The sequence below is a fragment of the Leuresthes tenuis genome, unplaced genomic scaffold (genome assembly GCF_036924035.1).
Source record: "Leuresthes tenuis unplaced genomic scaffold, fLeuTen1.0.hap1 SCAF_5, whole genome shotgun sequence".
In the NCBI taxonomy this organism is placed as follows: domain Eukaryota; kingdom Metazoa; phylum Chordata; class Actinopteri; order Atheriniformes; family Atherinopsidae; genus Leuresthes; species Leuresthes tenuis.
This window is the reverse complement of record NW_027325359.1, coordinates 24,036,118-24,048,855: the sequence shown is the minus strand read 5'-3', so window position 1 is coordinate 24,048,855 and position 12,738 is coordinate 24,036,118. Positions and strand designations below refer to the sequence as shown.

Sequence of the window (12,738 nt, the reverse complement as noted above, 5' to 3'; positions counted from 1 at the left end):
GGCTGTTGACCTTCGGGGAGGTGAGTACCTTCACTAGACTCACCTGTCTGCTCTTCCTCCTCATTTAGCTTAGCTCCACCCTCTGCCTGTGAATTCTCACAGACTTCAGCACTGAGTGGTGAGGCCTCTACAGGCCCCTCTCCTTTTTGCTCCTCACTTCCAATCCAAGCTTTTAGCGGGAAGTTTGAATTTATTGGGTCAACCTCTTCACTTTGTTCACCAACTGCCACCTCTGGTCCTTCTCTTTGTTGGCTTGACTGTGGCTTTACCGTCTTTAATTTGTTGGCAAAAGATTTAGGGCAATCTCAGAAGAGGTGATTTAATTCTCCACAGAGATTACATTTCCTGCCATTTGGACACTCTCCAAAAGTGTCCCCAATTTCTCTGCACTTCCCACATATCACCTTGGTACAAGCCTCAACCAGGTGCCCATGCTCACCACACTTGCGGCAGAGCTTGGGCTGCCCCTGGTACTGGATGTAACCTCGGTTTTCGAGGTGGCCAGAGTGTCACTTTGCATCTCCGCCCACCCGCTGCACTGAGCACTCTTCAGCCCTTTTAAATGGTATAACTTTGCACTCCCGCACGCTCCAGCGAGCACCATTCAAGCAACAACTTTGCACTCCAGCTTCAAACGTCGGCACAGTCGCAACAAGTAAGGCAACTCTACTCAGAGAAGTCACTCTGCACAGTAACAAGATTTCTTTTGCACAGACAGAAAGGGCTTCACCCGCAAAGGTAAAGCCTGCCAAAAATAGCAACAACTCATTAGTGCTGCTCTCCACGGAAGTCTTTAGTAAAAGGCGAAAGACTTGTACATTATGAAGAGAAACCAGAGTACGATTATCTGTCACTGCGGGAGCAGGGCATCAGGCTAGTTGGCATAGCCACCTTCCCCATGGTGAGCTTTGCTTGGTTGAGACGCTTGCTCCCCCTCCTTGCTCCTCGGCTGACCAAGTAGGAAAAATCGGGCCCTATTCGATGGCTGCCTTGTCTTTTACTCTGTGCAAAAGACAAGGCAGCCACAAACACCACGGGAACACCGTATTGAGGCTTTGTTCTGACCGCTCATTCAGTGTCGCGTTTCTTTCAAGCAATTCTCCCGGTTAGCCCGCACTCGGCTCGCCCCCAGAGCTGTGTTAAAGTCTACTTCGCATTCACTCTCTTTTCTCAGCAGACTAAAAGAAAGTTTCATCTTGGGCTCCCTGAAACTTCCATCCTGCACCACTGTTTGCTTTTTCACAAGAGCAGAGAAGAGCGCACCGTTCTCAGCGGCACTGCAGTACCGGGTCGATGCTTGGAGTGAACGGAGCAAGCTCCTTTTTCAACTCCTATTGCTAAAAATCCATTTAATATGTAGTCCTCGTACAAAGGCCATATCAGATATTAAACTGATAAGAACAGGTACTACACTTGATCTTAGCCAAAAGGCCGAGAAGCGATAACTGTCCACTGGTTCACGTCCGAGGGCCCTTCCTGGCACAATGCACACTTGTAGCGGTGTTCTTTTTATGGCCATAGGTGGCCAGAGTGTCACTTTGCACCTCCGCCCACCCGCTGCACTGAGCACTCTTCAGCCCTTTTAAATGGTATAACTTTGCACTCCCGCACGCTCCAGCAAGCACCATCCAAGCAACATCGGCACAGTCGCAACAAGTAAGGCGACTCTACTCAGAGAAGTCACTCTGCACAGTAACAAGATTTCTTTTGCACAGACGGAAAGGGCTTCACCCGCAAAGGTAAAGCCTGCCAAAAATAGAAACAACTCATTAGTGCTGCTTTCCACGGAAGTCTTTAGTAAAAGTCGAAAGACTTGTACGTTATGAAGAGAAACCAGAGTACGATTATCCGTCACTGCGGGAGCAGGGCATCAGGCTAGTTGGCATAGCCACCTTCCCCATGGTGAGCTTTGCTTGGTTGAGACGCTTGCTCCCCCTCCATGATCCTCGACTGACCAAGTAGGAAAAATCGGGCCCTATTCGATGGCTGCCTTGTCTTTTACTCTGTGCAAAAGACAAGGCAGCCACAAACACCACGGGAACACTGTATTGAGGCTTTGTTCTGACCGCTCATTCAGTGTCGCGTTTCTTTCAAGTAATTCTCCCGGTTAGCCCGCACTCGGCTTGCCCCCAGAGCTGTGTTAAAGTCTACTTCGCATTCACTCTCTTTTCTCAGCAGACTAAAAGAAAGTTTCATCTTGGGCTCCCTGAAACTTCCATCCTGCACCACTGTTTGCTTTTTCACAAGAGCAGAGAAGAGCGCACCGTTCCCAGCGGCACTGCAGTACCGGGTCGATGCTTGGAGTGAACGGAGCAAGCTCCTTTTTCAACTCCTATTGCTAAAAATCAATTTAATATGTAGTCCTCGTACAAAGGCCATATCAGATATTAAACTGATAAGAACAGGTACTACACTTGATCTTAGCCAAAAGGCCGAGAAGTGATATCTGTCCACTGGTTCACGTCCAAGGGCCCTTCCTGGCACAATGCGCACTTGTAGCGGTGTTCTTTTTATGGCCATAGGTGGCCAGAGTGTCACTTTGCACCTCCGCCCACCCGCTGCACTGAGCACTCTTCAGCCCTTTTAAATGGTATAACTTTGCACTCCCGCACGCTCCAGCAAGCACCATCCAAGCAACATCGGCACAGTTGCAACAAGTAAGGCGACTCTACTCAGAGAAGTCACTCTGCACAGTAACAAGATTTCTTTTGCACAGACGGAAAGGGCTTCACCCGCAAAGGTAAAGCCTGCCAAAAATAGAAACAACTCATTAGTGCTGCTTTCCACGGAAGTCTTTAGTAAAAGGCGAAAGACTTGTACGTTATGAAGAGAAACCAGAGTACGATTATCCATCACTGCGGGAGCAGGGCATCAGGCTAGTTGGCATAGCCACCTTCCCCATGGTGAGCTTTGCTTGGTTGAGACGCTTGCTCCCCCCCTTGCTCCTCGGCTGACCAAGTAGGAACAATCGGGCCCTATTCGATGGCTGCCTTGTCTTTTACTCTGTGCAAAAGACAAGGCAGCAACAAAAACACCACGGGAAAACCGTATTGAGGCTTTGTTCTGACCGCTCATTCGGTGTCGCGTTTCTTTCAAGCAATTCTCCCGGTTAGCCCACACTCGGCTCGCTCCTAGAGCCGTGTTAAAGTCTACTTCGCATTCATTCTTGTTTCTCAGCAGACTCTTGGGATTTTATCTATAAAATGAATTCCTTCACTCAAACTATGTTAAAACTGCTTTGTCCTTCATATTTACCATGTCTAGAAAGATTTAAACAAAAAAAACAACGTTGTACTTTGCAGTAAAAGACAGAGCAAATCTAAAGTTTCATGAATCCGAGAATAAGCTTACTTTCATGAGTTCTTCACGATTTGGGATTTTGCTATAAAATGAATTCCTTCACTCAAACTAAATCGCTAATCTGTTACATGTAAGGCAGATGTCAAATTCACCGAAATAGGATCTAAGGGTATTCGGCCAATCGAGCTGTAGCAGCTTCGGTAAAAGAGTATAAGTTGAAGAGTTTGTGAATAAAGGTGTGCGCACACATAGTGAGCTGTAGGAAAATAGGCAGGGAGCAATGCCGGCTGGGGTATATGTTCTTGTATGTTGTCTGACTGTTTGATTTGAATGTGTTGTGTAAGTGTCCCGTTGAATGTTACATGTTTGGGCTTTGACACGCTTCACTGTGGTTGTTAACTGTGTGGTGTGTCCTGAAATGTTATATGTTTGGGCTGTGTGACATGCTTAATGCTTGTCAGTAGCTACCCACTTATTCATATATAGCAACTGACAACATAAGAAGTCCGGACATACTTTGATAGTAGTTGTAGAAGTATCCTTATTGATAATAGATAAACTAATTCATAGTGATAGAACAGTAGATGAACAGGTGCCTGCACATGTCTCACGAAAATAAAATGGGTGTATGATTGCTGACGGCAGAGCAATACTGCCAAACTTATGAGTTCTTGTGGCAAACTTGATTCAGTGTCTTGACGTGTATACGCTGTTTCGCTGACTTGATTGTCACAAGAAACAAAGTGTGTTTGATAAGATCCGACCATTTTATTACGGGAGGATCAGTATCAGTATTCGGCTGCAAGTAGGTGTGAATGTCCAACCATAATTTGTAAAAAGCGGGTAAGAAAAGGTTCTCATGCCCGACTATACATTAACAAAAGCGGGAGGAGAGGTCTTCGGATGAGAGTGGGTGAGAATTTCCAACCATAATCTATAAAATGCGGTGAAGAAAAAGGTGTGAATGCTACATAGAACACTCAAAAGTGGAGCGGAAGTGTTCGGCTGCAAGAAGGTGTGAATGTCCGACTATATTTGGTGAAAAGTAGGTGAAGCAAGGTCTGAATGCCCAACCTTACATCATCAAAAGCGAGATCAGGTGTTTGGCTGCAAGAAGGCCATAGTTTGCCAAAAGCGGGTAAGGTGCGAATGACCGACTAAATATCAACAAAAGTGGGGGCGGAGGTCTTCGGATGCAAGTGGGTGTGAATATCCCACCATACAAGTATGGTGGAGAGGAAGCTGTGAATGGCCGACCATAGTAAAAAGCGGGTGAGAAAAGGTGCGAATGTCCACCATTATACACCATCAAAACAGGGAGCGGAGGTGTTTGGCTGCGACAAGGTGTGAATGTCCACCCATAATTAATGAAAAGCGGGCAACAAGTAGGTTTGAATGCCCAACCATACATCATCAAAATAAGGAGCGGAGGTGTTCCGTTGTAAGAAGTTATGAATGTCCGACCATAGTTGGTAAAAAGCGGGTAAGAAAAGGTTAAAATACCCGACTGTACACAATCAATAGCGGGAGCGGAGTTGTTCGGCTACTAAAAGGTGTGAAAGTCCGACCAAGTTTTGTAAAAAGCGGGTAAGAAAAGGTTCGAATGCCCGACAATTTATGATCAAAAGAGGGAGCGGAGTTGTTCAGCTGCAAGAAGGTCTGAATGTCCATCAATAATTGCTAGAAAAAATTAAAGTAAAAATTTTGAAAATCAAACCGCACATGATCATAAGTGGGAGAGGAGGTGTTCAGCTGCAAGAAGGTGTGAATGTCCACCCATAATTACTGAAAAATGGGTAAAAAAAAGGTGCGAATACCCAACCATACATCATCAAAAGCAGCTGTGGATGTGTTCGGCTACAAGAGGGTTTGAACGTCCAACCAAAGTTTGTAAAAAGCAGTTAAGAAAAGTTTCGAATATCCAACCAAACATAATCAAAAGCGGGAGCAGAACTGTTCGACTGCAAGTAAGTGTGAATGTCAGATCATAATTTGCAAAACAACAACTATACACCATCAAATGCGGGAGCGGAGTTGTTCGTCTGTTAGTAGGTGTGAATCTCCGACCATAATTGCTGAAAAATGTGTTAGAAAAGGTAAGAATGCCGGTCCATACATCATCAAAAGCGAGAGAGGTGGTGTTCTGCTGAAAGTAGGTGTGAATGTCCAGCCATAATTACTCACAAACAGGTAAGAAAATGTAGTATTGCCAGATCATACATGATCAAAACAGGGAGCGGAGGTGGTTCAGCTGCAAGAAGGTGTGAATGTCCGACTAAAGTTCAAATATATTCACAAAAGCGGGAGGAGAGGTCTTCGGATGAGAGTGGTTGAGAATTTCCAACCATAATCCATAAAATGCGGTGAAAAAAAGGTGTGATAGAACACTAAAAGGTGGAGCAGACGTGTTCCGCTGTAAGAAGGTGTGAATGTCCGACCATAGTTTGTAAAAAGCGGGTAAGAAAAGGTTAAAATACCCGACTGTACACCACCAATAGCGGGAGCAGGGTTGTTCGGGTACAAGAAGGTGTGAAAGTCCACCCATGGTTTGTAAAAAGCGGGTAACAAAAGGTTCGAATGCCCGAATATATACTATCAAAAGCGGAAGCGGAGGTGTTCGGCTGCAAGAAGGTGTGAACGTCCGACCAAAGTTTGTAAAAAGCAGTTAAGAAAAGGTTCGAATATCCAACCAAACAAAATCAAAAGCGGGAGCAGAGCTGTTCGACTGCAAGTAGGTGTGAATGTCCAGCCATAATTTGCAAAAAGCTGATGAGAAAGGGTGAGAATGCCCGACTATACACCATCAAATGCGGTAGCGGAGTTGTTCGGCTTTGAGTAGGTGTGAATGTCCAGCCAAAATTACTCACAAACGGGTAAGAAAAGGTAGTATTGCCAGACCATACATGATCAAAACAGGGAGCGGAGGTGGTTCAGCTGCAAGAAGGTCTGAATGTCCGACTAAAGTTTGTAAAAAGCGCGTAAGACAAGGTGCGAATGCCAGACAATGTATGATCAAAAGAGGGAGCGGAGGTGTTAGGTTGCAAGAAGGTCTGAATGTCCAACCATAATTTGTAAAAACCGGGAAGAAAAGGCTCGAAAGCCCTACTATACACCATCAAAAGCGCGAGCAGAGGGGTTCAGCTGCAAGAAGGTCTGAATGTCCATCAATAATTTCTTTAAAACATGAAAGAAAATTTTCGAATATCAAACCGCACATGATCATAAGCGGGAGAGGATGTTTTCAGCTGCAAGACGGTGTGAATGTCCACCCATAATTCCTGAAAAATGGGTAAAAAAAGGTGCGAATGCCCAACCATACATTATCAAAAGCAGCTGTGAATATCAGATCATAATTTGCAAAAAGCTGATGAGAAAGAGTGAGAATGCCCGACTATACACCATCAAATGCGGGAACGGAGGTGTTCGGCTCTGAGTAGGTGGGAATGTCCGACCATAATTGCTGAAAAATGTGTTAGAAAAGGTAAGAATGCCGGTCCATACATCATCAAAAGCGAGAGAGGTGGTGTTCTGCTGAAAGTAGGTGTGAATGTCCAGCCATAATTACTCACAAACGGGTAAGAAAAGGTAGTATTGCCAGACCATACATAATCAAAACAGGGAGCGGAGGTGATTCAGCTGCAAGAAGGTCTGAATGTCCGAGCATAGTTTGTAAAAAGCGGGTAAGAAAAGGTTTGAATGACCGAAAATACACCATCAAAAGAGGGAGCGGACGTGTTCCGCTGTAAGAAGGTGTGAATGTCCGACCAGAGCTGGTAAAAAGCGGGTAAGAAAAGGTTAAAAAACCCAACTGTACACAATCGATAGCGGGAGCAGATGTGTTCGGCTACAAGAAGTTGTGACAGTCCGACCATGGTTTTATAAAAAGCGGGTAAGAAAGGGTGCGAATGCCCGACAATGTATGATCAAAAGAGGCAGCGGAGGCTTTCGGCTACAAGAAGGTTTGAATGTCCGACCATAGTTTGTAAAAAGCGGGTAAGAAAAGGTTCGCATGCCCGACTATACACCATCAAAAGCGGAAGCGGAGGTGTTCCGCTGTAAGACGGTGTGAATGTCCGACCATAGTTGGTAAAAAGCGGGTTAGAAAAGGTTAAACTACCCGACTGTACACAATAAATAGCGGGAGTGGAGTTGTTCGGCTGCAAGAAGGTGTGAACGTCCGACCAAAGTTTGTAAAAAGCAGTTAAGAAAAGGTTCGAATATCCAACCAAACAAAATCAAAAGCGGGAGCAGAGCTGTTCGACTGCAAGTAGGTGTGAATGTCCAGCCATAATTACTCACAACCGGGTAAGAAAAGGTAGTATTGCCAGACCATACATAATCAAAACAGGGAGCAGAGGTGGTTCAGCTGCAACGTGTGAATGTCTGACTATAGTTTGTAAAAAGCGGGTAAGACAAGGTGCGAATAACCGACAATGTATGATCAAAAGAGGGAGCGGAGGTGTTCGGCTGCGAGGTCTGAATGTCCAACCATAATTTCTAAAAACCAGGTAAGAAAAGGCTCGAAAGCCCGACTATACACCATCAAAAGCGGAAGCGGAGGTGTTCGGCTTCAAGAAGACGTGTACCTCCGAACAAAGTTTGTAAAAAGCAGTGAAGAAAAGGTTCGAATATCCAACCAAACATAATCAAAAGCGGGAGCAGAGCTGTTCGACTGCAAGTAGGTGTGAATGTCAGATCATAATTTGCAAAAAGCTGATGAGAAAGGGTGAGAATGCCCGACTATACACCATCAAATGCGGTAGCGGAGTTGTTCGGCTTTGAGTAGGTGTGAATGTCCAGCCAAAATTACTCACAAACGGGTAAGAAAAGGTAGTATTGCCAGACCATACATGATCAAAACAGGGAGCGGAGGTGGTTCAGCTGCAAGAAGGTCTGAATGTCCGACTAAAGTTTGTAAAAAGCGCGTAAGACAAGGTGCGAATGCCAGACAATGTATGATCAAAAGAGGGAGCGGAGGTGTTAGGTTGCAAGAAGGTCTGAATGTCCAACCATAATTTGTAAAAACCGGGAAGAAAAGGCTCGAAAGCCCTACTATACACCATCAAAAGCGCGAGCAGAGGGGTTCAGCTGCAAGAAGGTCTGAATGTCCATCAATAATTTCTTTAAAACATGAAAGAAAATTTTCGAATATCAAACCGCACATGATCATAAGCGGGAGAGGATGTTTTCAGCTGCAAGACGGTGTGAATGTCCACCCATAATTCCTGAAAAATGGGTAAAAAAAGGTGCGAATGCCCAACCATACATTATCAAAAGCAGCTGTGAATATCAGATCATAATTTGCAAAAAGCTGATGAGAAAGAGTGAGAATGCCCGACTATACACCATCAAATGCGGGAGCGGAGGTGTTCGGCTCTGAGTAGGTGGGAATGTCCGACCATAATTGCTGAAAAATGTGTTAGAAAAGGTAAGAATGCCGGTCCATACATCATCAAAAGCGAGAGAGGTGGTGTTCTGCTGAAAGTAGGTGTGAATGTCCAGCCATAATTACTCACAAACGGGTAAGAAAAGGTAGTATTGCCAGACCATACATGATCAAAACAGGGAGCGGAGGTGGTTCAGCTGCAAGAAGGTGTGAATGTCCGACTAAAGTTCAAATATATTAACAAAAGCGGGAGGAGAGGTCTTCGGATGACAATGGTTGAGAATTTCCAACCATAATCTATAAAATGCGGTGAAAAAAAGGTGTGATAGAACACTAAAAGGTGGAGCGGAAGTGTTCGGCTGCAAGAAGGTGTGAATGTCCGACTATATTTGGTGAAAAGCAGGGGAAGCAAGGTCTGAATGCCCAACCTTACATCATCAAAAGCGAGATCAGAGGTGTTTGGCTGCAAGAAGGCCATAGTTTGCCAAAAGCGGGTAAGGTGCGAATGACCGACTAAATATCAACAAAAGTGGGGGCGGAGGTCTTCGGATGCAAGTGGGTGTGAATCTTCCACCATACAAGTATGGTGGAGAGGAAGCTGTGAATCGCTGACCATAGTTTGCAAAAAGCGGTTGAGAAAAGGTGCGAATGTCCAACCATACATGATCAAAACAGGGAGCGGAGGTGTTTGGCTGCGACAAGGTGTGAATGTCCACCCATAATTAATGAAAAGCGGGCAAGAAGTAGGTTCGAATGCCCAACCACACATCATCAAAAGCAGGAGTGGATGTGTTCGGCTACAAGAAGGTTTGAATGTCCGAGCATAGTTTGTAAAAAGCGGGTAAGAAAAGGTTCGAATGCCCAAACATACACCATCAAAAGAGGGAGCGGACGTGTTCCGCTTTAAGAAGGTGTGAATGTCCGACCAGAGTTGGTAAGAAGCGGGTAAGAAAACGTTAAAAAACCTGACTGTACACAATCAATAGTGGGAGCGGATGTGTTCAGCTACAAGAAGGTGTGACAGTCCGACCATGGTTTGTAAAAAGCGGGTAAGAAAAGTTGCAAATGCCCGACAATGTATGATCAAAAGAGGGAGCGGAGCTTTTCGGCTACAAGAAGGATTGAATGTCCGACCATAGTTTGTAAAAAGCGGGTAAGAAAATGTTCGAATGCCCGACTATACACCATCAAAAGCGGAAGCGGAGGTGTTCCGCTGTAAGACGGTGTGAATGTCCAACCATAGTTGGTAAAAAGCGGGTAAGAAAAGGTTAAACTACCCGACTGTACACAATCAATAGCGTGAGTGGAGTTGTTCGGCTACAAGAAGGTGTGAAAGTCCGACCATGGTTTGTAAAAAGCGGGTAAGAAAAGGTTCGAATTCCCGAATATATACCATCAAAAGCGGAAGCGGAGGTGTTCGGTTGCAAGAAGGTTTGAACGTCCGACCAAAGTTTGTAAAAAGCAGTTAAGAAAAGCGTCGAATATCCAACCAAACAAAATCAAAAGCGGGAGCAGAGCTGTTCGACTGCAAGTAGGTGTGAATGTCCAGCCATAATTACTCACAAACGGGTAAGAAAAGCTAGTATTGCCAGACCATACATGATCAAAACAGGGAGCGGAGGTGGTTCAGCTGCAACGTGTGAATGTCTGACTATAGTTTGTAACAAGCGGGTAAGACAAGGTGCGAATGCCCAACAATGTATGATCAAAAGAGGGAGCGGAGGTGTTCGGCTACAAGAAGGTGTGAAAGTCCGACCATGGTTTGTAAAAAGCAGGTAAGAAAAGGTTCGAATGCTCGAACATACACCATCAAAAGAGGGAGCGGACGTGTTCCGCTGTAAGAAGGTGTGAATGTCCGACCATAGTTGGTAAAAAGCGGGTAAGAAAAGGTTAAAATACCCGACTGTACACAATCAATAGCGGGAGCAGAGTTGTTCGGCTACAAGAAGGTGTGAAAGTCCACCCATGGTATGTAAAAAGCGGGTAAGAAAAGGTTCGAATGCCCGAATATATACTATCAAAAGCGGAAGCGGAGGTGTTCGACTGCAAGTAGGTGTGAATATCAGATCATATGCAAAAAGTTGATGAGAAAGGGTGAGAATGCCTGACTAAACACCATCAAATGCGGGAGCGGAAGTGTTTGGCTGTGAGTAGGTGTGAATGTCCGACCATAATTACTGAAAAATGTGTTAGAAAAGGTAAGAATGCTGGACCATACATCATCAAAAGCGGGAGAGGTGGTGTTCGGCTGCAAGAAGGTGTGAAAGTCCGACCATGGTTTGTAAAAAGCGGGTAAGAAAAGGTTTGAATGCCCGAATATACACCATCAAAAGTGGAAGCGGAATTGTTCGGCTGCAAGAAGGTGTGAACGTCCGACCAGTTTGTAAAAAGCAGTGAAAAGCGAGAAAAAGCTTTTCGTTAGTTTTGCATGATTTGGGATTTTGCTTATAAAATGCATTCCTTCACTCAAACTATGTTAAAACTGATTTGTCCTTCATATTTACCTTGTCTAGAAAGATTTAAACAAAAAAAAAACCCAACGTACTTTGCAGTAAAAGAAAGAGCAAATCTAAGATCTAAAATTTCAGGAATCCGAGTATAAGCTTGCTTTCATGAGTTCTTCACGATTTCGGATTTTGCTACAAAATGAATTGCTTTGCTCAAACCAAGTTAAACCTGCTTTGTCCTTCCATATTTATCAATGTCGAGATAGATTTAAACAAAACAAAGAAAACACGTTGTACTTTGCAATATAACAAATAGCAACACTGAAGGATCAGGAATCCGAGAATAAGCTTTTCATGTGTTGTGCATGTTTTGAGATTTTGTTTTAAAATGAATTCCTTCACTCAAACTATGTTAAAACTGCTTTGACATTGATAAATATGAAGACAAAGCAATTTTAACTTGGTTTGAGCAAAGCAATTCATTTTATAGGAAAATCCGAAATCATGCAGAACGTATGAAAATAAGCTTATTCTCGGATTCCTGTTCCTTCAGTGTTGCTCTCTCTTCTACTGCAATATACAATGTTGTTCTTTGTTGAAGTCGATCTAGACATTGATAAATATGAAGTTAAAAGCAGTTTTAACATAGTTTGAGTGAAGGAATTCATTTTATAGCAAAATCCCAAATCATGCAGAACGTATGAAAAGAAGCTTATTCTCGGATTCCTGTTCCTTCAGTGTCTCTCTTTCTTCTACTGCAATATACAATGTTGTTCTTTGTTGAAGTCGATCTAGACATTGATAAATATGAAGGACAAAGAAGTTTTCACTTGGTTTGAGTGAAGGAATTCATTTTATACATAAAATCCCAAATCATGCAGAACGTATGAAAGTAAGCTTATTCTCGGATTCCTGTTCCTTCAGTGTTGCTCTTTCTTCTACTGCAATATACAATGTTGTTCTTTGTTGAAGTCGATCTAGACATTGATAAATATGAAGGTAAAAGCAGTTTTAACATAGTTTGAGTGAAGGAATTCATTTTATAGCAAAATCCCAAATCATGCAGAACGTATGAAAATAAGCTTATTCTCGGATTCCTGATCCTTCAGTGTCTCTCTTTCTTCTACTGCAAAATCTAATGTTGTTCTTTGTTGAAGTCGATCTAGACATTGATAAATATGAAGGTAAAAGCCATTTTACCATAGTTTGATTGAAGGAATGCATTTTATAAGCAAAATCCCAAATCATGCAGAACTCATGAAAAGCTTTTTCTCGGATTTCTGAACCTTTCTTTCTTTTACTGCAAAATACTACGTTGTTTTTTGTTCAAATCTATCTAGACATTTATAAATACCAGCCGAACATCTCTGCTGCCGCTTTTGATAATTTATGGTTTGGTATTCTTACCTTTTCTTACCCGTTTGTGAGTAATTATGGCTGGATATTCACACCTTCTTGCAGCCGAACACCACCTCTCCCGCTTTTGATGATGTATGGGCTGGCATTCTTACCTTTTCTAACACATTTTTCAGCAACTAGGGTGGGACATTCACACCTACTCACAGACAAACACCTCCGCTCTCGCATTTGATGGTGTATAGTAGG

At 43.7% G+C, this 12,738-nt stretch overlaps 5 non-coding genes across 5 annotated transcripts; all 5 read right to left on the bottom strand.

The window, feature by feature from the left end:
- Positions 1-727: 727 nt before the first annotated feature.
- LOC140308278 (U5 spliceosomal RNA) lies at positions 728-841 on the bottom strand. Its single transcript, XR_011916239.1, has one exon. It is a non-coding gene; the product is annotated as a U5 spliceosomal RNA (small nuclear RNA).
- A 411-nt stretch (positions 842-1,252) lies between these two features.
- On the bottom strand, positions 1,253-1,443 carry LOC140307995 (U2 spliceosomal RNA). Its single transcript, XR_011916010.1, has one exon. It is a non-coding gene; the product is annotated as a U2 spliceosomal RNA (small nuclear RNA).
- A 285-nt stretch (positions 1,444-1,728) lies between these two features.
- Positions 1,729-1,842, bottom strand: LOC140307815 (U5 spliceosomal RNA). The gene has a single exon (XR_011915845.1). It is a non-coding gene; the product is annotated as a U5 spliceosomal RNA (small nuclear RNA).
- Positions 1,843-2,253: 411 nt separating this feature from the next.
- Positions 2,254-2,444, bottom strand: LOC140308252 (U2 spliceosomal RNA). Its single transcript, XR_011916216.1, has one exon. It is a non-coding gene; the product is annotated as a U2 spliceosomal RNA (small nuclear RNA).
- Positions 2,445-2,729: 285 nt separating this feature from the next.
- LOC140308130 (U5 spliceosomal RNA) lies at positions 2,730-2,843 on the bottom strand. The gene has a single exon (XR_011916104.1). It is a non-coding gene; the product is annotated as a U5 spliceosomal RNA (small nuclear RNA).
- Between the last annotated feature and the right edge of the window lie 9,895 nt (positions 2,844-12,738).